This window comes from Dermacentor albipictus, chromosome 9 (assembly GCF_038994185.2).
Source record: "Dermacentor albipictus isolate Rhodes 1998 colony chromosome 9, USDA_Dalb.pri_finalv2, whole genome shotgun sequence".
In the NCBI taxonomy this organism is placed as follows: Eukaryota; Metazoa; Arthropoda; class Arachnida; order Ixodida; family Ixodidae; genus Dermacentor; species Dermacentor albipictus.
Window position 1 is genome coordinate 99,242,822 of NC_091829.1, and position 23,786 is coordinate 99,266,607.

Genomic DNA, 23,786 nt, shown 5'->3' on the forward strand with positions numbered 1-23,786 from the left:
TAGAATGTTTATGATTTCGCAAGTTTCCAAAAAATAGACGTATGAAGTCTATAAATTAATAGCTCCGCATCAAGAACCTAGATCAGGGCTCTGCAAATGGCTTCCATTACATCATTCAAAGCGGACAAATTCAACATGTCAATTTATATCATACGTGATTTATTACCCTGTGTACAAGGGTCGTGCAAACGCTGTATTTCCATATTACAGCGCTTTTTCAGGGTCATGTGTAACATATTCCTATTGTGTGCTTTAAAGTTACTATCACATGCAATTCACAACATTGTGCTATCATTTCCCCTTGCTGAGAGACAGAGTTCTAAACGTCATAGCTTCGTTTTCTTAAAATTTTTGATGTTTGCTCATTTTTAATAAATTATTCAGAATCTAAATAAAGAATCAACAGAGTGGTCACAAGATATAAAGTTGTTCCTTTAAATGCAACAAACACCGTCAAATTTGGTGCAGTGGTTGCCGAGAAGAACGAATTTTTTTTAACATGTATTTACATAGAACCACCCATAATAAAGCTTCCTCTTAAGTTGCGTGTGGTTCAAGGATAGTTGAGCATTCTAAACCAGTGGAAATTAGAGGCACCCGGTGGCTGCGACACCGATAAGCAGGGTGGCAAAAGCTTAATTCCTACGTTAGTGGCACGGCGACAGTGAGCAAACGATAGCCAGCTTCTTCCGAAAGAATTTCATTATTATCAAAATTCGAAAGCACGTTTCCTCTTATATAAGCCTGCTTAATAAATTTCATCAATAAATATACACGCTAACAGTAGAAAGAAGTGAAATAATCTGCACATCCTTCTTGATTGGTATCAGTTATTGGCCAATAGCTGCCGGGTAACGGAATGTGCTATGTCCCTATGTTGCGAAATAATTTGTCCAGAAAAGAGTCGGGAGCACGCTCCTGTTGAAAAAAGAAGGCTTTAGAGAAAGGTGACTTCCCGTTCCACTTGGCTGCACACAACTGCAAATTTTGGCTCAGATCTTCACAACAGCGCACGCTATCCGCGGGCTATCTCTTCTCACCAAGTCCGAAGAGCACTTCCACACCGCTTTAATAATCAACATCTCATTGTCAACACCACATACGGCGTTTCATTTCGATCATTGTTTCTTCGCTATTTTATCGTCAATGCATCGGCGTCATGCGGTCGTCGTCAGGCCACCTTGCTTATGGGCGACAATCGTGACCCGAAGAAATTTGGGCGATATCAGAGTATGTGGAGTGGAGCCGAAACAACAAAGTTTCAGAAATTCTACTACAGGTGTTAAACGTACGGACTTCAAGGATACGACCGATTGCTACTTTATTGGCGTGCTAATCACATGACAGTCGACATTAGTCGTGAAATAGGTTCCGCTATAATTTTTTTATTCCAGTAATAAGCTACAACTAGGCGGCAAGATAATATTCTAACGAACAGTTCTAGGAGTTCGGAAACAACTATTTATGGTGGGCTAACTTGCGCTGGTGGAGTAAAAAAAAGTTGACTGCCGCGTTCCAAAGAAAGGTCTTAGGAATGCCTTCTGCTCTTTCTCTCGATCGGGGCTTCACCCCTTCTTGTTTTGGTGTTCCCCGACAGTGCTCACAACATTCCGAGCATGTGCGGCGAATGCACGTGCCATTACGTCTTCGTCTGTTTTTTCACTAATGCGACATTGTACTCTTGGAGGGTGCACCAAACTGCGTGCCTTGTTTAAGGAGGGCTTCTGTCTTGTATCATTACCACCCCTCCAAGAACGCATCGTTCTGATTCGTAAAGCGATGAAATTTTTTACAAGCTGCAGTCCATACTAAAGTCGTACATGGTACTGAATAGATGTGTTTGGTATCGTATTCATTGTCTGTCATAATATGGCTTGACCTCAAGCACAGTTTCTGTGCGACGTTGGCATCGTGATAAGCCCACTTGTCCTTCCGGCGTAACTTCGTAGTTTGCGGAACTGATTCTGCTAACTACTCGGTAAGGGTTCAAATAACGGTGCACTAGCTTTTCAGACAGGCACCGCCTCCGCACGGAAGTCCACACCTATACTCTTTCACCTGGTGCATACACGACTTCTCTGCCGCAAGTTGTATCGGTCCGCGTCGATGCGCTGCATTTCTTGAATGTCGTGTTGCACCAGCTGTCGTGCTTCTTCGGTCCTCTTGTAAAGTCGCTGATGTCAGGGTTCTGCAATGTCGCTGACTGGCAGCATTGCTTAAAAGGGTGTGATTAATGTTCGGCCAAATGCAAGGGGCTGGAATGGCGTTACATGGATGGTCTCTTGCAAGTTGTATAGTAAGCGAATGTTGCAAAGGGTAGTATCTTGTCCCATGTAAGGTGCTCTAAAACTTCGTAAATTGACAGCATAATGGTCAGCGTCCTGTTGAATTGCCCAGTTAGTCCATTTGTTTGAGGGTGATAGGTAGCTTTTTCTCGTGGCTGGTAAGAGACAGCTTAATAATGAATTCCATCAAATCGGCTGTGAACGCAGTTCCTCGGTCCGTGATAATACCTCCACGGGCTCCATGTCGTATTACCAAATTGGTGAAAAAGAGCTCAGCCACTTCAATAGCCGTGGCACTAATTAAAGAGGCTGTCTCAGCATATCGGTTTGGGTAATTCGTCGCTCTACAGTCCATCCTCACCCTGATGACGATGTCGGAAATAAACCAAGCAAGTCCATTCTCACTTGTTTGAAAGAAGCTTCTGGGGGTTTTATTGGTTGAAGGAGGCCTGAAGGTTTTAATGGAGGCGTTTTGTACCTTTGCCAATCCCCACACGTTCTTACATACTGCTGAACCAAACTCAATAGCTTTGGCCAGTATAACTTGGCATGAATTCTAGCGAACGTTCTACTTTCTGCGAGGTTTCCTGTTGATGAGTCATCGTGACAAGCTTCCACACTTTCAAATCTCAATGATAAAGGAACGCTGAGTAGGAATTTTTCTTGAATGAATGACGAGTAAAATTTGTTTTGCACAGGACAGGATTTATCATCCCGTACGATGGCAATCACCAGCTGAAAACTCGCGTAACATGGATGGGGTGTCCTTCCAGGTGCCTTATAAAAAGGAGCAAGTCCGCGTCAGGCTGTTGGTGTCAGGCGATCACAGATGAGGTCGCGGCTCCTAGAAACGGAAAGTCGCGTCCATCTGCCACAGGAGCACATTCGATCAGTGCACGTGACAAGTAATCAGCGTCACTGGGCTTCCGACCAGATTAGTACACGATCGTTATGTCGCGTTATTGAATCGTGCAAGTCCCCCAGAATAATCCTTCAGGTTTGCAAGCCAGCACGAGTGATGGTCGCTGATTGCTCGGAGCGGTCTACCATACATATACGGTCGGAATTTTGTTTGAGCACAGCTTTGGTCATAGTCGGTAGCTGTTTTACATGGTGATCAATGGTGGTAGAAAAAATCACGAGATCATCTAGATAAACAAGACGACTGCCACTTTAATCCGGAGAACGCACTGTTCATCATCCGCTGAAAGGAGGCTGGTGCAGAAGAGAAGCTGAATGGAAGTACCGTGAATTCATATAACCCGTCTGGTCTGATGAATGCTGTCTTTTATCGATCTCTTTCATTCATTTCTATTTGCCAGCGTCCGCTTTTGAGTTTGATAAAGGAAAATATTTTCGCATCCCTTAGTCTAACCAGAGTGCCATGTATCCTTGGAAGTAAATATACATATCGCTTTCACGACGTTCAACTTTCTATATTCAACCCACAAGCGCAAGGCATAATCCTTTTTCTTTACCAGCACCACAGGCGAAGCCCACGGGCTGGTCTACGGTTCAGTTACGTCGTCTGTGCGCATTGGTTTCACTTGGTTGCAGATGGCCTCTCTTCGGTGACACTCGGTTGCGATGCTAACAAATAAACCTCACAGTTTCGTCGACAATGATGCGGTGTTTGGCGATGAATCTTCTCTAGACTTTCGATGTTTAGAAACACGAGGTATATTCTCATGCAGGGTTCTCTATTTGCAGCTTCTTGTTCGGTGATAGCGCTGCTTCGACGTTGATGGAGGCGAGTATGGAGTCTAAGTTGTCAGAAGGAAGTAATGCAGACTCGGAAAGGCTCAAATCCGTAATCTGGGCGTAATCGTTAAGGCGGGAAAATACAGTTTCCTACGAAACTTGCTGGACCTAATTTCCAAATTTAGTGAGATAAACATTCGACCACCCATCATGCAGCCCAAGAAGACCCCTTTCCATAAAGATCCCTTTTCGAGTAAGGTCCCAGTGTTACAGTCTGCTATTCCTTCATTGTCACTGAATACGCGGCTTCGTACGGCGACAGCTGTGCTGAATTTTGTGGCATCTTGAAGTCGTCGTGTGTAATCTGAAGCGCATGAAATTGTTTTATTCAGACTCGAATGTCAGGGTGGCATGGTTCATTCAGAACAACACAGAAGATTCCTTAAAGTCGATTACTGCACCGTTCACCTGCAAGACGGCCATTCTAATAATGAAATCACTTGAGCTTTCTGACAGGACAATAAAACTAGTGAGGTATGTGAAGCCTCGTATTTAAGTTCTTTAAGTGCACCTGCTGTGCGCCTTATTGACCCGGTGAGCATGCTCACCATGTCGATAAGTTTTGTTCTGGTGGTTCAACTTTGCGGTCTTCTCCAAGGAGTCAGCACTTTCTTCTGTCTACGGCAAGCTCTTTACTCATAACTGAATGGTCTGCGCGTGTGTCTATTAAGGCAGTAATTTCGTAGCCATCTCTAAACACACATAAATCGGAAGCAAGGTCACTCTTCACGCAGCTTCTCACGCGTCAACCGCTATATTTCGGAATCAGCGCTGGAGGCTCTGTTGCGTCGACAGCCGCTTCGTTGGCTTCTAGGTTTCAACGCAGCTTCAGATCTTTCTGTGTTCGGATACGTATCCAGCAGCTCCTGTCGGAAGTCATCTCACAACCGATGGGCAGCTACATGGTTTTCAAACTACCCTCTTGCACAATCTTGCAATGTAAAGTAAACGTTGCAGAGCTTCCGATCTTCGTCCCATCCATTGTATTCCGTGACACGCTCAAAGCCTGCTAAGCAGCCCTCGGCGTCTTCAAAACTGTCATCGTAGAAAGGCTCGGACATCCGCAGCTGATACACGACGATGGGTGTTGAGGCGATCTGGGATGTCATATCGGCATTACCTGCTGCTGCTACTCTAGCCGCCTCTGACAAAAGAGGAAACTCATGTGGCTGACCACGTAGGCGATGGCTTATGCGCTTGCGGACAAGTGTGAGCCAATCGGGTCTGAATAGGCGTTGCTCCGGGCTCCTTTCTCCAAGTTTAATCAGGCTGTAAATCATTGCGGAACACCTCCCCCAGAACTGCAACGAACAGTCAATGGAGCTCAGATTCAACAATTTATTGTGGGATAACTTCTGCTCGGGGAATAAATAAAAAGATGACTGCCGCGTTCCAAACAGCAGCTCAGGAATGCCTTCTTCTTTTTTTCTCTCAAGTGGCACTTCAGCTCCTTTTCGTCTTGCATTCCCCGATAACCATCACATACAATACGAGTTCGTGCGGCTAATGCGTTTGACATTATGCCTTCATCTTTGTTTCTCCACCGCACGAACCTGCTCGCGTTGTTTAAAGATGGTTTCTGCTTTAAATCAATATGTATTTTGTAAGCTTCTTCCAATGTTTTCGACGAGTTTTGTTTAGACGCCAATTCAGTACCTACAGGTATGCGGAATATAAAGTGTTCTTTGCTTGGCTCATGCTTGCGTTGTTTGTGGAATGTGCCTTTCTTTACTTTACTCTTGCAAAGTGGCATGCCTTCGAGATCTCTGGCCATGCTGTTACAAAGACCAAGTGTACAAGTGTGGGTACTCATTTTCTTTTTCGCAAGTTACGCCGGGTGAAGACGGTGCACGTGGCAGACCTCGAAAGGTAGGTGGCGTTTCCAGCCTGTTGCGTACTTGGTGGATCCTAACGAAAATCCTGGAATCTCACTTCCATATGCGAAAGCAGCAAAATTAACTGTGTTAAGGCGCAGCCCATGTACCAAGGCTTTCTTGACGCCTGAAAAAAAAATACACACGTTTCTATATTGTGCGCTTGCGCGGAGGAGACGTGGCTGGTGTTAATATGAGGGCGCTCTTCTAGCTGCATCCTTTTAGCTGCAACCATTGGTCGGGAAGGCACCCTAAACGTACGTGCCCGAAAAACATCATACGCGCTGCCAGATCTCAGTACGTACCCGCCATAAACCAACACGAAGAGTGCTAAGATATTGTGCGCCGCTACGCCCAGGAACAGCCGCGGCAGTACGAGGGCTGCTCGCTGCCTGTGAGATTGCTCCGGACTCGCCTCCAGAGCAGTGTGCAATAAAGTTTTGTTGTACGGCCTACCCTAGTTGGAATCACGTAGGCAAGCAGCCCAGTATTATGGTCCATGTGAAGGGACATCCAATACTGCAGTGACTCACTCGCGTAGCCAATGGCTCTCTACTCTCCCTGCTTCTCCAACGGAGTTCTCCTTGGCCCTGAACTCGGTCACCTTGCGCCACCTGGCGCCGGTCGTGTTGCTAAAATTTGGTGGCACTAGGCTACAGTGCGGCAGAGGGTGACAGTGAGACAGACACTTGCATTCCCCCACATTTACGCCTAGTTAAACAATTTTTTACAATATCGTTAGTTCGTCACTATCGCTACATATTGTCTTCATCGAGAGGTATCATTTGATGTCATTTTACGTTTATAGAGCATCTACATGTCACCTATTCAACGCTTTTTTTCTAGACGTTGTTACGAGATAACAAGATCAGCGATACGCTAGCCCTCTGAGAAACCACATTAGACGATCTTGTACTCAAAAAAGAGGACTTCCCATGCCGACCACATTTAGTGACTTTTGATTACAGGGAGCCCAACGACGCTAATATCCAAAACGAACCTTCAATAACATGAAGCATTCGTGCGCAGTGAAAAGGTCCGATTCACTGGGAGACCTGCTTTGAAGAAACTTGATTTAGCATAAAGAACTCAAAATGAATGACAGATTGCCGTTCATAAACTTTCGCAATTTCATCTAACAGGTATAGGAGGCACAAATAGCCTAAAATTAGCAATATTTAAGGCACTGCGCCGAGCATGAGTGAAACATTCTAGTGTGTTTCTTTCATGACAAATGACGTTTTTCAACAAATTTCATCTCGATATAGACAATAATTGCGAAACTACGCTGTGTTGAAAACCCCACAGTACCACGCTGCGTATTTAAAGGACCTTAAGTGACTTTCCGCAAAGTGCGTAATGATCCCGCATACTCTTATCTGTGGACGAATGAAACCTGACATTTTCAGTGCCAATTCCAAGTTTTATTGCACATGCATCTATGGTTCCGTCAAGTAAATATAGTAAGTATTTCGAGAACAAGTTAGAATCGTCCTTTGGAGTGCTAATTCTATATGACATTTATGCACAAACAACTTCCTAAACAAACGACACATTTACTATCTCGTTAAACCGCCTAGTTAGCAGCATCAGAACCATCGAGTTGCCATTTACTTGTGAGTAACATTAATATTACGCATTTCTATGCGCACTTTAGCACAGGGCAACAGCATTGCGCGATTTTTTGGCGTGATGTTATTAGTTCCTTGCGCATAGTGATATTTAAAACACCTAAAGTATGCCTACAGCCAATAAGATGCGGGCGTTGTTGTGCTATTGGACAAGTTGCACCAGCGTATGCTACTGATTATACGCTGACTCATTGTTATGCCTGTATAGATTCAGTGTATATCAAGACCCTTACAGTAAACGTTTCTGCAAAGATTTTTACCACTTTTTAAAAATCGTACGTGGCAGATAACACAATTCTTCTCATTGTGCCGAATTGCTGCATCACGCGGACATTATTTCCACATGAATAGAAATGCATAATTGGCTTAGTAACAAAAATTCGGTAATTCACTTTATTATTATTTACCTTATGTCACTTATTGCAATTTGCAAGTTGCAGCCAGGGAATTCGCAAGGCGGATTCACTTGGAACGAAATATCAGGATGGCACCAATTTCTAAATAATAATTCCTGAACATTGCAAAGGAATACGTTTCTGGTGCACTTACTCTATGTGATTCAATGGTTAAAACGGTGTTTTAATGAATAAGTACAACAGCTCGTTTTTTACCACAACTTTGATGGCACATATCTAGGATATGGTGTGGTCTGCAAAATAATTTTCAAGTGGATATGTCTTGCAATGTCTCTTGCTACAGTACCTAAATTTCAGTGTGTGCTGTGAAGTGATTCCTTAAAAACCTAAGCAGTATGGTATGGTATGATGAACTTCATTTAATGTCCTGAAGATCAACGCTTAGGTTGACGCAGGCGGCTCCCACGTCGGGATAGTAAGGTTTAACCTTACCGCCGTATCATGGGCCTTCTGGTCGGCCTGTACTTGATCGAAAAGACCTCCACTGTGTAGGACTCGCTGCCACCAGTCTCTCTCCTTGTAACAGTCTGTGAAAGTCACAGGACACTGCCAAAGCATGTGATCCAGAGTAATGATGCCATTACAGTTCTCGCTATTGATTGGTATCTCTCTTTCAGGATATATCTTGTTAATAAAGTTTCTTCTTGGATATGTTCTTGTTTGCAACAATCTCAGAGTCACCGCTTGAGCTCTATTGAGCTTAGCGTGTGGCACTGGGAATTCCCTTCTGTTCATGTAATAATGCCTTGTGATTTCATTATATGTTAGTAATTGGTCCCTGTTCTCCTCCTGTGTATTATTAAGGTCCTGGTCGCGTAATGCACGGATAGTAAGTCCTCGTGCAGCTCCGTTAGCCATCTCATTTAAATTCTTCCGAGATGGATCGACCGACCCCATGTGCATAGGAAACCAGCGGATTTCGATCTCTTGGCTGTCCAACTCACCGATCAGCTGGGCAGCCCTTTTGGTTACAAAGCCATCGGCAAAGCGTCTAATAGCCACCTTAAAGTCACTGTAAATCTTCCTCCACTTATTATTCCTTAAAGCCAATGCTATCGCTACTTGTTCTGCGACTGTCGTGTCTTTAGTCATGATTGTAATAGCATCCAGAGTGAGACCATCTGCATCTACTACTACTGCCGTAAAAGCTTTCTTTCCTCTGACCCACGCAGCATCTATTTCTCTGTCGTGTTCTATCTCTTGCAGGAGAGCTTTGGTCCTTGCTTTTCGTCTTTCCAGGTTGTGCGCCGGGTGCATATTTCTGGGGAAAGCAGTCGTCTCTATTACCTCTCTTATGCTATCTTTTAGTTCTACTGTGCCTTCACCTGAAATTTTGGATTCGGTTGGGCACCATCCTACCTCTTCTAGTATTGCTCGACCTGGCCTTGTTCAGAGAGCCTCTCTCTGTGGGCAATTTGCTGAGCTTCAATAATCTCGGCTATTGTGTTGTGGAGCCCGAGTTTCATTAATTTGTTATCCGGAGTGTTAATCGGTAACCCCACTGTTGTTTTAACTAGCCTTTTAATTAATCTATTCAACTTGTTTATCTCTGTCTGTCCAAGTGAGCATCCCAGCTACATATGAGAAGTGACACAAGGCGAAAGCGTGGACCAGTCTCATGGCGCTCTCCTCTCCCAGCCCTCTGTGTCTGTTAGTGATTCTCCTTAGCAGTCGTACAACCTCCACAGTGTTGCTTGTGATGTGTCGTATCGTTCTCCCATTTGCCCCGTTTGCCTCCAGGAATAACCCTAAGACTCTAATGGATTCTACTTGCTTCATAGATTCGCCTGTCTTCGTGGTCAGTACTAACCTGGGTTCATCCTCGGGAACGTATCCCCTCAGTTTTCTACCCCTTCTTCTGTTCTTGAGTACAAGGAGTTCAGACTTATTAGCAGAGCATTTGAGTCCCATGCCTTCTAAAATAGACTCCACCTCATAAATAGTCTTCTGAAGTCTGCTTTCCGCATGTCCCATACTTCCTTCAGCGGTCCATATAGTCACATCGTCTGCATAAATGGTAAAGTGAATGCCCTCTATCCCTTTTGGTCCCTTTGCCACTTTTGACATGGCCAGGTTGAAAAGCATAGGCGACAAGACCGACCCTCGTGGCGTCCCTCTGTCACCGACATCCATCTTCTTTGATTTAATATCCCCGAATCGAAGGTGAGCTGAACGATTGCTAAGAAAGGTTTTGACCGCTTCATAGAGTTTTCTCCCCAATCCCAGTTCGGAAATCACTTCAAGTACTGCTCTATGCTTAATGCTGTCAAAAGCTTTTTCGACATTCAACCCCAAGAAAGCTCGAGTGTTTTTTGGTTTAGCTAATAGCAGTTGATGTTTGATTAACAACACGGCATCTTGTGTGGACAAGCCTGATCTGAAACCAATCAGATTGTACGGTAGGATGTCATTGTCCGCCACATACTTCGTTAACCTGTTCAATATGACATGCTCCATTGTCTTCCCTAGACATGATGCTAACGAAATTGGCCTCAGATTATCCAAGTTGAGTTGCTTGATCGGCTTTTGTATTAGGATAATACTGGCCTTCCTCCATTCTTCTGGATGTATCCCATCTTTCCATAGGTCATTAATGTATGTGGTCAGATATTTTATTGAATCGTCATCCAAATTCTTAAGCAATCTGTAAGAGATGCCATCCCGGCCAGCTGCTGACCTAATATTCAGATCATACAGTGCCATGCGTACCTCACTTTCGGTGAATTCCTGATCCATATATTTGCATTCTACCCCTAAGTGATCGGGATAACTCACATCCTGATCTTCTTTCCTGTGAGGCAAGTATTTAGTAGCCAATCGCTCCATTATGCTCTCTGCGCTTGCAGTCTGACTCTCCTGGGGTACCAGTTTCGCCACTGCCGTACGTCTATTCGATTTAGTGCCTTTTTCGTTGACCAGATGCCTGAGCAGACTCCAATTGCCTCCACGTTTTATCTTTCCATCTACATATTTACACACCTCATCCCATTTTTGTTTCTGCAAATATCGTGCGTGTTCCTCTATTTTCTTATTGAGCTGAGCAATTCGTTTTCTAAGTCTCCTGTTTAGGCGTTGTGATTTACATCTTTGTAAAATCGATTGCTTGGCTTCGATCAAATGCATCAATCTACTATCAATTTGTTCAACCTCTTCCTCTGTCTCTATAGCCTTAGTTGCTTCATTCAAGTCGTCCCTAAGCTGAGCCACCCACTCTTGTAGTGTGACGCGCCCCTTTCTATCTGTGTCTGCTCTGTCTTTTCTTCTTTTTCTAAAGTGATCCCAGTCTATGTAAGTGAAATGCTTTACTTCCCCCCTGTCGTTTCCACCATTATGTGTAGTATGTAATGGTCGCTTCCTAGGTCCGTACCAGAGTTGATCCAGTCTGCCCTGGGTAAGGAGAAGTCCGGGGTAGTGTCCCTACACGTGGAACTGCCACACCTGGTAGGGAAGGCTGGGTCCGTGAAAAGAGAAAGGCCTAAATCCGTGGCGAGATGCCAGATTCCTTCCCCTTTTTTTACTACTCCACCGGTAACCCTAAGATTGGTGTGGGGCGTTGAAGTGCCCTCCTATTATGAGTGGCGCAGTTTTGGCTACCCTCATGGCCTTATTAAAAATTCCTCTGAAGCTCTCTCTCGATGATGATGTATGGGGTTTTTTGACGCAAGGGCCAGGTATGGCCAAAGAGCGCCATGTCTATGCTAATGGGTTTGCAGTGTACTTATGATTACTATGAAGTTGGTGCAACGTGGCTGTAAAGGGGCCTTAAAATATACGCACTGAAGTGTGTAAAATCTGTATAATAAAATTATGGGGATGACGTATGACTTGTACTATGAACATTTAGATGCATTTAAAAAGAGTGATACGATAGGTAAAATATAGCAGATTATAAGAAATGCTAGAGCACTGCTGCCTCCTTAGGGCCCTTTAAGCACAAGGGCCTGGAGGCTTGTGCTATGAAAAACAATTATCGCAGTGGCATCCTCTGGAGAGAGGAGGCGCTACGAATGCATGGGACTAATAACGTGTGAGACCACATCTCTGATGAAACCTAGGACTTTGTCTGCATTAAAAAGCGGTTCTGGTCCAAGAAGCATGCAGGATGAAGAGGAATGTGCTGTCGATATGCTAATGAAAAATGTCTGTTTCTCTCAGTTTCGGCTTCCCGACACTCCAGGAGGACGTGGAGTACGGTCAGCCTCTCCCCGCATCTACCACAAGTTGGTGGCTCGCTTCCGGTTAGTAGAAAATTATGGGTGCCAAACGTGTGTCCTATTCTGTGACGACAGAATAGGACATCTGTTCGGCGCGATTTTGTAGTAGAGGGCCAGAATCCTAACTGTGGTTTTATCAGGTGGAGCTTATTATTCGTTTCCGCGTCCCACATGCGTTGCCAGTGGTCCCGCGATCTCCTTCGCAAGAAAGGCCTCAGATCCGTGACAAGCACCGCAGCGTTAGGGTTAACAGTTTGCGATGCGATTGACGTGGCCATCTCATCCGCCAGAACGTTACCCTCAATGCTCCTGGGGCCAGGCACCCAGCATATAATGATACGCTGGTTAGATATGTACGCTTTACACAAGACGGTGTAGCGTTCACTACGTACAGGATTTTTTTGTGTATAGACTGACATCAAGGCCTTCACGACGCTTAGGGAGTCTGTATAGATCGCTGCTTTTGGAAGTTTTGATTTTCTTATATGCTTCACAGCAGAGAGTAATGCGTAGGCCTCAGCCGTAAATATGCTTGTTTCCGGATGCAGTACGTCGGATTCCGAGAAGGATGGGCCGACGTCTGCATAGGATACCCCGGCATTTGACTTCGAAGCATCTGTGTAGAACTCTGCACAGGAATGCTTGTGCTGGAGTTCTAGGAAATGCATTCTGATTTCGGCCTTACGAGCGTGCTTTGTAACTTGAATGAAAGATGTCTCGCATTGTATCAGCTGCCACTCCCAAGGAGGTAGCAGCTTGGCTGGATGCATTAGGCGAAGCTCGGGGAGTGGGACATGTATCTCATCACTAAGCTCCCTCACTCGAAGCAAGAAAGGCTTTCTTACAGAAGGACGATTATGGAATAGTGTAGTGCAGGTCATATCGTTAACAGTGTTAAAACATGGATGTTGATGATTGGAGTGTATTTTATGTAAGGCTGATGCAAGTTCTCTGTAGATGGAGCGACCATTCATTTGATTCCGCGTATAAGCTTTCAATCGGGCTTGTTCTGAAAGCACCGGTGGCTAAGCGGATGCCTAGATGGTGGATAGGATCTAGGACCTTTAGTGCGCTCGGAGCGGCAGAGTTATATACGACGACACCATAGTCCAATCGTGATCAAATTAGGCTCTTATAAACATTCATCACACACTTCCTGTCGCTACCCGATGTTGAGTGGGATAGAACTTTAAGCAAGTTCATTGTCCTTAGACATTTTTCTTTAAGATATTTAAATGTGGTGTATAAAAGTGAGCTTGGAGTCAAGTATAATACCTAAAAACTTGTGTTCTTTGTTGATAGGTATTTGATGTCCACTCAGTTGAACACAAGGATCTGGAGCCAGGCCTCTCTTTCTACTAAAAAGAACACAAGAGCTTTTGTGGGGATTGATCTTAAATCCATTTTCGTCAGCCCACTTGGAAACCTTGTTCAGGCCCTGCTGTACCTGTCTCTCGCATACTGCGAGGTTGCAGGATTTAAAGCCTATTTGTATATCGTCGGCGTATACGGAATAAAAAATGGCCGGTGGCAGTGAAGCACGTAGTGCGTTCATCTTAACAATAAAAAGAGTGCAGCTGAGCACACCTCCCTGGGGTACACCAGTTTCCTGCGCAAAAGGAGGTGACAGTGCATTACCGACTTTTACTCGGAAGGTACGGTTGGACAAATAGCTTTCTATTAGGGCGAGCATATTGCCACGGATGCCCATTCCCGACAAGTCTCTCAAGATTCCGTAGCGCCACGTTGTGTCGTACGCCTTCTCCATATCGAGGAACACGGATAGGAAATATTGCTTATGTAGAAAGGCGTCGCGAATGTTTCCCTCAATGTGCACAAGGTGATCAATTGTGGACCGCCCTTCCCTGAAGCAACACTGAAAGGGACCAAGCATTTGGTTTAATTCCAGGAAATGTATGAGTCGCCGAATAATCATTTTCTCAAACAGCTTATAAATGCAACTTGTGAGGGCTATCGGGCGGTAACTTGACGCCAACGAAGGATCTTTATCTTGCTTCAGAATGGGAATCACAATCGCTTCTCTCCATGCAAGTGGAAGATATCCAGCAGCCCAAATAGTGTTAAAAAGTGCAAGTAAAGTCAATTGTGTATCAGTGTGTACGTTCCTAATTATGTCGTACATAATTCTGTCAGGTCCTGGTGCAGAGCTCTTGCATGTGATCAAGGCAGCTCTTAGCTCGGCAATTCTAAAGGAACGGTTGTAAGGCTCATTCTCTCGACCTTTTCTTGATAATGACTTACGTTCTTCTGTTTCTTTGTGTTTGAGAAAGGATTGTGTATAATTTGCTGGACTCGACACGCTCTCAAAATATTCCCCAAGTGAGTCGGCCTGGTCTTGCAGTGTATCTCCTTGGGTGTTTACCAGGGGGAGTGAATGTGCTTGCCGCCCTCTAATCCTATTTACTCTGTTCCAGGCTTTGGCCTCATCCCCAAACGAGTTAATACTTGATAAAAACTTGTGCCAGCTTTCACTTCTGGCCTGTCGGCGGGTTCGCCTGCCTTGGGACTTTATTTTTTTAAAGTTCATAAGATTCTCTGCAGTGGGAGAAGCGCGTAGCAACCCCCACGCCTTGTTCTGATTCATACGGGCGATCCTACATTCGCTGTTCCACCACGGCACACGTCGTTTGCATGCCAGACCACTCACTTCGGATATGCATTTAGATGTGACATCTATTATGAATGCTGTAAAGAACTCGACTGCAGCATCAATTCCTAACGAAGACAGGTCAGCCCATGAGATACTAGACAGAGATCGAAATTTCCCCCAATCTGCTGTCTCAACCTTCAATCTAGGAGCGTGTGGTGGATATTCATTTTCTTTCGGTGATCTTAGCAGTATAGGGAAGTGGTCGCTGCCGTAAGGGTTGTCGTTAACTTCCCATTCAAGTTCAGGCAGTACAGACGGGGAGACTATGCTAAGGTCTATGGAAGAATAGGTTCTATTCTAGTAATATGTGTGTTCCTGTTTATTCAACAGACAAGCACCAGAAGAAAAGAGGAACTGTTCGAGGAGACGTCCTCGCGCCTCTATACGAGGGTCGCCCCACAGGTAATGTGCATTGAAATCGCCACGAACAACATAGGGTTCTGGCAATTCATCAATAAAGGACTGAAATTCATGTTTGCTTAGTTTATAATGTGGGGTTATATAAAGTGAGCAAATAGTGATAAGCTTGTTTAGCAGAATGACTCGAACCGCCACTGCCTCAAGGGTCGTTCGTAGATGCAAACGTTGACAGGCTATGCTTTTTTGAATTATAATTGCAACACCGCCCGATGATGCGAGAGCATCATCGCGATCTTTGCGAATAGTAACGTGTTGTCGAAGAAAATTTGTGTGTTGTGGTTTCAAGTGTGTTTCCTGTAAACACATCACTTTTGGATTGTGTTTATGGATGAGTTCTTGCACGTCATCAAGATTCTTTAGAAGACCTCTGACATTCCATTGTATGATTTGCGTATCCATATTTAAAGAAATTGGTGCTGTGTTTACGGAAACGGAAGTGATGTCTTAGGTTACAGAGCTCTTTCGAGGCCCTGTAACGGGGGATCTGCCCTTTCTGGAGCGTTCGAGGGAGCCTCGCTGCTCCTTAGGCGTTTGGTGCGCCTTGAGGACAGGTGTAGTGTCCATTGCCTCCAGCGAGGCGCCGGACACATGCTCTTGAGAGCGAGAAGTTGCCAGCGCTGGGAGGGGCCGGGGAGGTTTGGGCAGCCTCAGCTGCGCCCACCTTCGGGGTCGATGGTCCCCCCTGCTGTGTTGTCGGAGCAGCGCTAGCTGCAACCGCCGCGGGTGCAGATGGCGTAACTGCCGACTCACTGCTTGTGGGTCGGACAGCCACCGGAGGCCGTTGTGACGCTGCCCCCTTACGCGCCACATCGGCAAAGCTGCTCTTAGACAGGTGTGACACCCGCCTCCGTGCCTCTTTGAAAGTGATATTTTCTTTTACTTTTATGGCCACAATTTCTTTTTCTTTTTTCCAGGACAGGCAGGCGCGCGAGTATGCGGCATGCTCGGCATCACAGTTAACACAATGTGGAGTGTTCTGGCACGTTTCTGAGGAATGTTCTTTGTCACTGCACTTGGCACAAGTCAGCCGGCCTCGACAGTTCTGTGAACTGTGGCCGAAACGTTGGCACTTAAAGCATCTGAGAGGATTGGGAACGTATGGTCGAAAACGAAGTTTGATATAACCGGCCTCGATGCAGATATTAGCCTCCCCAGGGTCTTACATACCACATCCCCTGCACTGCACAACATCAGGTGTTGGACAAACGTCTGTTCTGTGTCCGATTCTTCCACATGCGTAACATACGTCAAATTGCTTCCTGTACAGATAGCACCTCACGAGGGTTGACCCATATTTGATAAAGTTGGGTACCCTGAATGCGTCGAAAAGCACAATAACCGATCCCGTAGCTTGGATACGTTCTGCAGCCAACGCCGTTGGGCTCTATTCATGCACAATCGTTTTCGTGATCACAATTTGACTGCCATTGAGGTTCACTCTTCTAATATCCCCCTTGCACGTAGAGTGGGGGGGGGGGGGCTGTTTTATAAGCACTCACTTCATATTCTGCCTCCATGATCGTAATGGACTTGATTCTCACATACCTTTCATCATGAGAGGAGTCCGGTGTACTAACCACCACAATATTCTGTGTGAAGTTGGGGCAGACGATGTCTTCCTTAGCTTGGTCTGCTGTAAGCCCGGCTGCCTCGACGACCGCTTCTCCAATAGCTGTGCTGACCTTGTTCAGGTTGAGGCCTCCCAGAGGCCTAATGATGATTTTCCTGTGCTCCTCCGGCAGTTGCGGCATTCTTGACGCCATCACAATCCGGCGCTTGAGCTTGTCGGCCCCGGCAGCACCTTTGTTGGCGATCTCCTTTCCTTGTGACTCTTGGATCAAATTGGCGGGTCCACCAGATCCCTAGGTCTTTTTCGCAGATCGCGATCTTCGCTTGGTGACCACCTGCCAACCCATTCTTTCCTCGCCGTCTTCCGTCTCCGAGGAGAGTTCGTTGTCCATTCGTATATCGGCCATGCTCGCTTGGCGGGCTCGCTAGACCTACGTGGCGTTAGGCCCAGCGTGGCGCCCACTTGCGATGCACAGTAAAGAGGCTATAGAAGTCCAAAAAATGCTGGCCCACCTTGTCCAATGGTATCCACCGATTCGGGTTAACCTCACGAATCCGATAATGAGCTTCAATGCGTGGTCCTGCCAAAAGTGCCTGCAGAATCATTCAAAAAGACGGAGCTACGGAGCCACAGTACTACGCTGCGTACTTAAAGGACCTTAAGTGACTTTCCGCAAAGTGCGTAATGATCCCGCATACTCTTATTTGTGGACGAATGAAACCTGACATATTAAGTGCCAATTCCAAGTTTTATTGCTCATGCATCATTGGTTCCGTCAAGTAAATATAGTAAGTATTTCGAGAACAAGTTAGAATCGTCCTTTGGAGCGCTGATTCTATATGACATTTATGCACAAACAACTTCCTAAGCAAGCGATACATTTACTATCTCGTTAAACTGCCTAGTAAGCAGCATCAGAACCTTCGAGTTGCCATTTACTTGTAAGTAATATTAATATTACGCATTTCTATGCGCACTTTAGCACAGGGCCACAGCATTGCGCGATTTTTTTGGCGTGATGTTATTAGTTCCTTGCGCATAGTGATATTTAAAACACGTAAAGTATGCCTACAGCCAATAACATGAGGGCATTGTTGTGCCATTGGACAAGTTGCACCCGTGTATGCTACTGATTATACGCTGACTCATTGTTATGCCTGTATAGATTCACAGCGTACATCAAGACCCTTACAGTAAACGTTTCTGCAAAGATTTTTACCCCTTTATAAAAATCATACGTGGCAGATAACACAATTCTTCTCATTGTGCCGATTTGGTGCATCACGCGGACATAATTTCCACATGAATAGAAATGCATAATTGGCTTAGTAACAAAAATTCGGTAATTCGCTTTTTTATTATTTACCTTATGACACCTATTGGAATTTGCAAGTTGCGGCCAGGGAATTCGCAAGGCGGATTCACTTGAAACGAAATATCAGGATGGCACCAATTTTTAAATAATAATTCCATAACATTGCAAAGGAATACGTTGGTGGAGCACTTACTCTATGTGATTCAATGGCTAAAATGGTGTTTTAATGAATAAGTACAACAGCCTGTTTTTTTACCACAACTTTGATGGCACATATCTAGGATATGGTGTGGTCTGCAAAATAATTTTCAAGTGGATATGTCTTGCAATGTCTCTGGCAACAGTACCTAAATTTCAATGTGTGCTGTGAAGTGATTCCTTAAAAACCTAAGCAGTAAATGTTTTTTTAATTATTCAGTTACCGATTGAAATGTATCGTGCAAGTATGCGTAATGTCCGCCACTTCAAGTGCACCAGTTTAAGGACAATAATTGCGCTATCTGCCACAGGCATCTTTTTTAATTCCTTAAAACCTGCGCAAGGAAAACAGGGGGAAGACGGCACATGGACATTCAAGACAATGGGTAAAACGAAAACAAGATGAAAGCGGGAGCCAACTCTTCGACAAGTCCACTTGCCTTTTTCAAGGTGACATGTGCTTTCCTCGGCACAGTACATGTATATGTACGATTCGTCTAAAGAGGACAGGTGGTAAGGCGGGTGGGTGCGGCAACGAGCGAAGGTGTGTTAACGGCGGGATATAATTGAGAATAAAGAAGGGCTGTGCACAAAGCCCGTGACACGGCCGTCTGTCAGTCACAATTCTATGGCCATGTGTTAGTTGGCGTTTGAAGGCGTGAACAGCATCCTTCAATTACCTGCTTCGCCGGTGACCGTGGGCTATCGTTTATGTGAAAGAGATAATAGAAGGAGCGGCAGAAATCAGTGCTCGTGAAAAAAATATATATATTTATGAAAATACTCAAATGGAATAAATAAATGAAGAAGGAAAGGAAGGCGAAGAAAAAAATGAAAGAAAAAACAATAAAAAAACAAATAAAGCACAACAAAATAAAATATTAAACGCTATATCTTAGAGTCAAATTTTCGTTCTGAAAGAGAAAGAAAATACAGGGAATCACACCTCATCCATAAGTTGAAGACATTCCAACCAATAGGCATGAACATTTCAAAGGGAACTTTAGAAGCTATTCGCTATGCTAAGGATAGGACAGGAATAACTTTATTAAAATGCCGGCAACGGAACGTTTAACGCGTAGTGACGTTGGCCAAGCGTCGACCCAGGGATTTGCCCTATTCTGCACTTCCCTAGTTAGGCTCGTTTGTGGTGGGTCGTGAGGCTTGTACTTATCGAGCGCACCCCGGGCCCTCTGGAGGGCCCATACTTTCAAGCTATGGGCAACAACCCTTAGTTTGGTTGCATATTGTTTTCTTTTTTTTCCTTTCTTTTCTTTTCTTCACCTTCCGTTCCTTTTTCCTTTTAAATTATTTGTTCATTTATTCTATTTCACTACTTTTTCATATATTTTTTTCACGAGCATCGGATTCTGGCACTTCTTCTTTTATCTCTCACAGACAGGATAGCCTAGGAACACCAGCGAAGAAGGTAAAAGATGGGTGCTGCGCACGCCGCTGACTCACCGACTGACACATGGCCATTGACATGCGACTGAGAGACGGCCGAGTCACCGGAATTGTTCACAGGACTCCTATATTCTCAATTTTACACCCTCACCGTTAACACACCTTAGATCGTTATCACGCCCACCCGCTTTACCCACTCTCCCCTTTAGAAGAGCCCTACCTGTATATACTGTGGCGAGGAACGCATATGTCACCTTGTCCACTTGTTGAAGCGTTGGCTTTCGCTTTCCCCTTGTTCTTGATTTGCTCATCACCTTAAAATCTTCACACAAGACCTCGAAGATGTTTACAGAGTGTCATTAAGGAGTTTCACTATGGGCAATAGTGAAAACATTTGATTAAATATCTCTGTTTTGTATTGATACTGTTCTTTCTTGTGGTGTTTTTATTGATGTGCGTGTTAGCTATACGCTTGTATAGCGAGTAGATCAGCCGCCAGCCTTCCAATATATTGGCCGTATATATATTATATTGGCCAACACTATATTACATATTGGCCAACACGAATGGGTTTCTTAATCCCAAAAGGTATGTGATGCAGCGCCCGGGAACTGAAAGCGTTACGATTGACCACAACCCTTCCATTGAGAAAAGAAAGGAAGAAAAGCACAAAATGACAGAAGTAAGACAATGACGAACGGAACGAAAAAACGTTTCAAATTCGTACATACGACCATTGGCTTCCTTAAGAGCTTGCTCCTCAGTCCTCCAGAAGACTCCATAAACAACCGGTACGAGGCCCAACAGCAATATTTTCAGAGCCATATCTATGTAAAAACATTTGAGTTTAAATCAGATGTAGGCTAAATTCTTTACAGGATATCCAATTCGTGCTAATTCGGCCACTGCGCACCTTTCATTTTGAGCACTGCCGACAAACATTATTTAAGCGCGAAAAACATACAATAAAACTCAATTTAAATCTGAATATTGAAAGCTGTTCATTGTAATTCCTCTTTCAAAAAGAAGGGTGTGGGGGCAAGGCGGTGAGATTATAGAAAAAATCCGAAACGCGTAAATAACGCTCAATAACAAGTTAGTATGCTACAACGGGTGACAATAGACACCTCTAAAATGACGTTTGCAATCCGATGTAAACACATTACGCACGCAAAGAATTACCGTTGTCCGAGGTCGCGGGATCGAATCCCGGCCACGGCGGCTGCATTTCGATGGGGGCGAAATGCGAAAACACCTGTGTACTTAGATTTAGGTGCACGTTAAAGAACCCCAGGTGGTCGAAATTTCCGCAGCCCTCCACTACGGCGTGCCTCAGAATCAGAAAGTGGTCTTGGCACGTAAAACCCCATATATTAATTAATTACCGTTGTCATCAATGCGTATGCTCCGAACGCGATTGAATTTCTTTGGTTTACCTACGCGATAACAACGTGCGTTATTGCCCCCAATGACAGAGGCTAAAACCCTTGTCGAACATAGGGACACCCACGGCTCTTGCTTCAGCGTGAATTTTCGTTATGTCTACGTCCTCACTCGCGCTAACCACCAGTAATTCTTGAAATGAGCTTTAGCTTTCTCTAAGCTCACCTGAAACGTATGTTATGAGAGCATATTGCGTCGAATTTATTGCATCCTTCCGTAATTCCGGCACCGGTAGGCCTAACGAAGTGCGCCAGCATAACAACAGGATGGTTGCTAATGGTTTGTCTTGGCTTGGATACGTATCGCGCGAGGCAATAGACGGCGCCCTGTTTTATAATGTCTTTCTTCAATTTCCCAGCTTCTTCACCTGCTTGCCCAGTTCCACTCTTCTTTTGATGTCGCTCAGCCTACTGTGGGTAGCTCGCCAACCGTCAGCCACCACATCGGCACTGGCTCCAATGCGCCATTGCGGCAGCGTCCGTACCACGTATCCGCCAAGGAGCGTCAGGTGATCAGTGAGCACGTGGACGACATGCTTCAGTGCGGCGTCATTCGACCTTCCAAATAGCCCGTGGGCATCACCGGTGGTTCTCGTGACAAAAAAAGATGGTTCCATTCGGTTCTGCGTCGATTATCGCCGTCTCAATAAGATGACGCGCAAAGACGTCTACCCTCTACCGCGCATTGACGACGCTCTGGACAGCTTGCAAGGCGCTAAATTCTTCTCTTCGTTGGATTTACGCTCGGGCTACTGGCAGGTCCGATGTCAGCACTTGATCGCCCTAAAACTGCATTCATTACGCCAGATGGTCTAAACGAATTCATTGTGATGCCATTTGGACTATGCAATGCACCTGCTACCTTTGAACGAATGATGGACAATATCTTGCGCGGCCGAAAATGGAGCACGTGTTTGTGCTATCTCGGCGATATCGTTGTGTTCGCCCCTGATTTCAGCACGCATCTTCTTCGCCTTAGGCAAGTGTTGACGTCGTTGACCAACGCAGGCCTGCAACTGAACCTGAAAAGGTGCCAGTTCGCCGCACACAAGCTCATGATTCTAGGTCACGTCGTATCACAAGACGGCATTTGCCCCCACCCATCAAAACTTCGCGCCGTGGCAGAATTTCCGAAACCAAAGACACTCAAAGAACTCCGCGCCTTCATCGGCCTCTGTTCTTACTTCAGGCGCTTTGTTCGCAATTTTGCCTCGATATCACCTCTCACGCAACTCTTAAGTGGCGCCAACGACCTATCCTCCTGGTCTCCTGCATGCGACGCCGAGTTCGTGACCTTACGTCGTCTCCTGACGTCTCCGCCTATACTGCGACACTTCGACGCCACCGCCCCAACTGAAGTGCATACCGATGCCATTGGTATTGGCCTCGGCGCTGTCCTTGCGCAGCGCAAGTCTGGCTACTCCGAGTACGTCGTTGCTTAGGCCAGTCGTGCGCTGACCAAAGCGGAACGCAATTACAGCGTCACAGAAAAAGAATGCCTGGCCATCGTTTGGGCACTCGGGAAGTTTCGCCCCTATTTATACGGCAGGCCTTTCAATGTGGTACTGACCATCACGCCCTTTGTTGGTTATCCTCTTTAAAAAACCCGTCTGGATGCCTTGCCCGCTGGGCTCTGCGCATTCAAGAATACGACATACACGTCATATACCACTCAGGTCGCAAGCACAGTGACGCTAACGCTCTGTCCCGTTCTCCGCTGCCAACCGACATGGCCTCCCTCTCCACCATTAAGGTGGTATCCTCGGTCGACATCGACACCTTCGAATCAGAACAGCGCAAGAATACTTGGGTGGCCTCTCTTTTGGATCTCCTTTTTTGCCCGCCTGCATCTCCCATCTCCCGCTCCCTGCGTCGCCAGGCTGTCCATTTTGCTGTCCAAGATAAACTCTTGTATCGACGGAACTACGAGCCCGATGGTCGCAAGTGGCGCCTGGTTATCCCTAGGACTTTGCGTTCCGACATGTTCGCGTCTTTCCATACTGACCCACAATGTGCACACGCAAGCGTTTTGAAGACGTATGAGCGCCTGCGGCAACGTTACTACTGGCGAGGAATGTTTACTTTTGTCCAAAAGTTTGTCCGCTCGTGCCCGCAATGCCAACACCCCAAATCTCCGCCTCATCCGGCCCACGGATTATTACAGCCACTTCTGTGCCCTGCTTGTGCCTTCGACCGTTTGGGAATTGACCTGTACGGGCCGCTACCACTAACACCCGCTGGAAAACGATGGATTATTGTTGCAGTTGATCACCTTACACGTTATGTGCCGAAACCGCTGCCCTACTGCAGCGACCGCCAGTGACGTTGCATCCTTTCTGCTCCATCGTTTCATTCTTCGTCATGGCCCACCTCGGGAGCTGCTGAGTGATAGAGGCCGTGTGTTCCTGTCGCATGTGGTTGAAGCTCTGCGTGCTCATTGCCGCATAGTTCACCGGACCACCACGGCGTACCATCCTCCAACTAACGGACTTACAGAGCGTTTCAATCGCACGCTTGGTGATATGCTCGCCATGAACGTTTCATCGCAGCATACAAACTGGGACAACTGGGACATCTAACAT

At 45.7% G+C, this 23,786-nt stretch overlaps 1 long non-coding RNA gene across 1 annotated transcript in view; it reads right to left on the reverse strand.

Annotated features, from left to right (window-relative positions):
- The window catches only part of LOC139049406 (uncharacterized), an 87,529-nt gene that overhangs the window by 47,680 nt on the left and 16,063 nt on the right, over positions 1–23,786 (reverse strand). The window contains exon 2 of the long non-coding RNA XR_011508215.1: positions 20,494–20,589. This is a non-coding gene — a long non-coding RNA (uncharacterized lncRNA). The remainder of the gene's footprint in view (positions 1–20,493; positions 20,590–23,786) is intronic.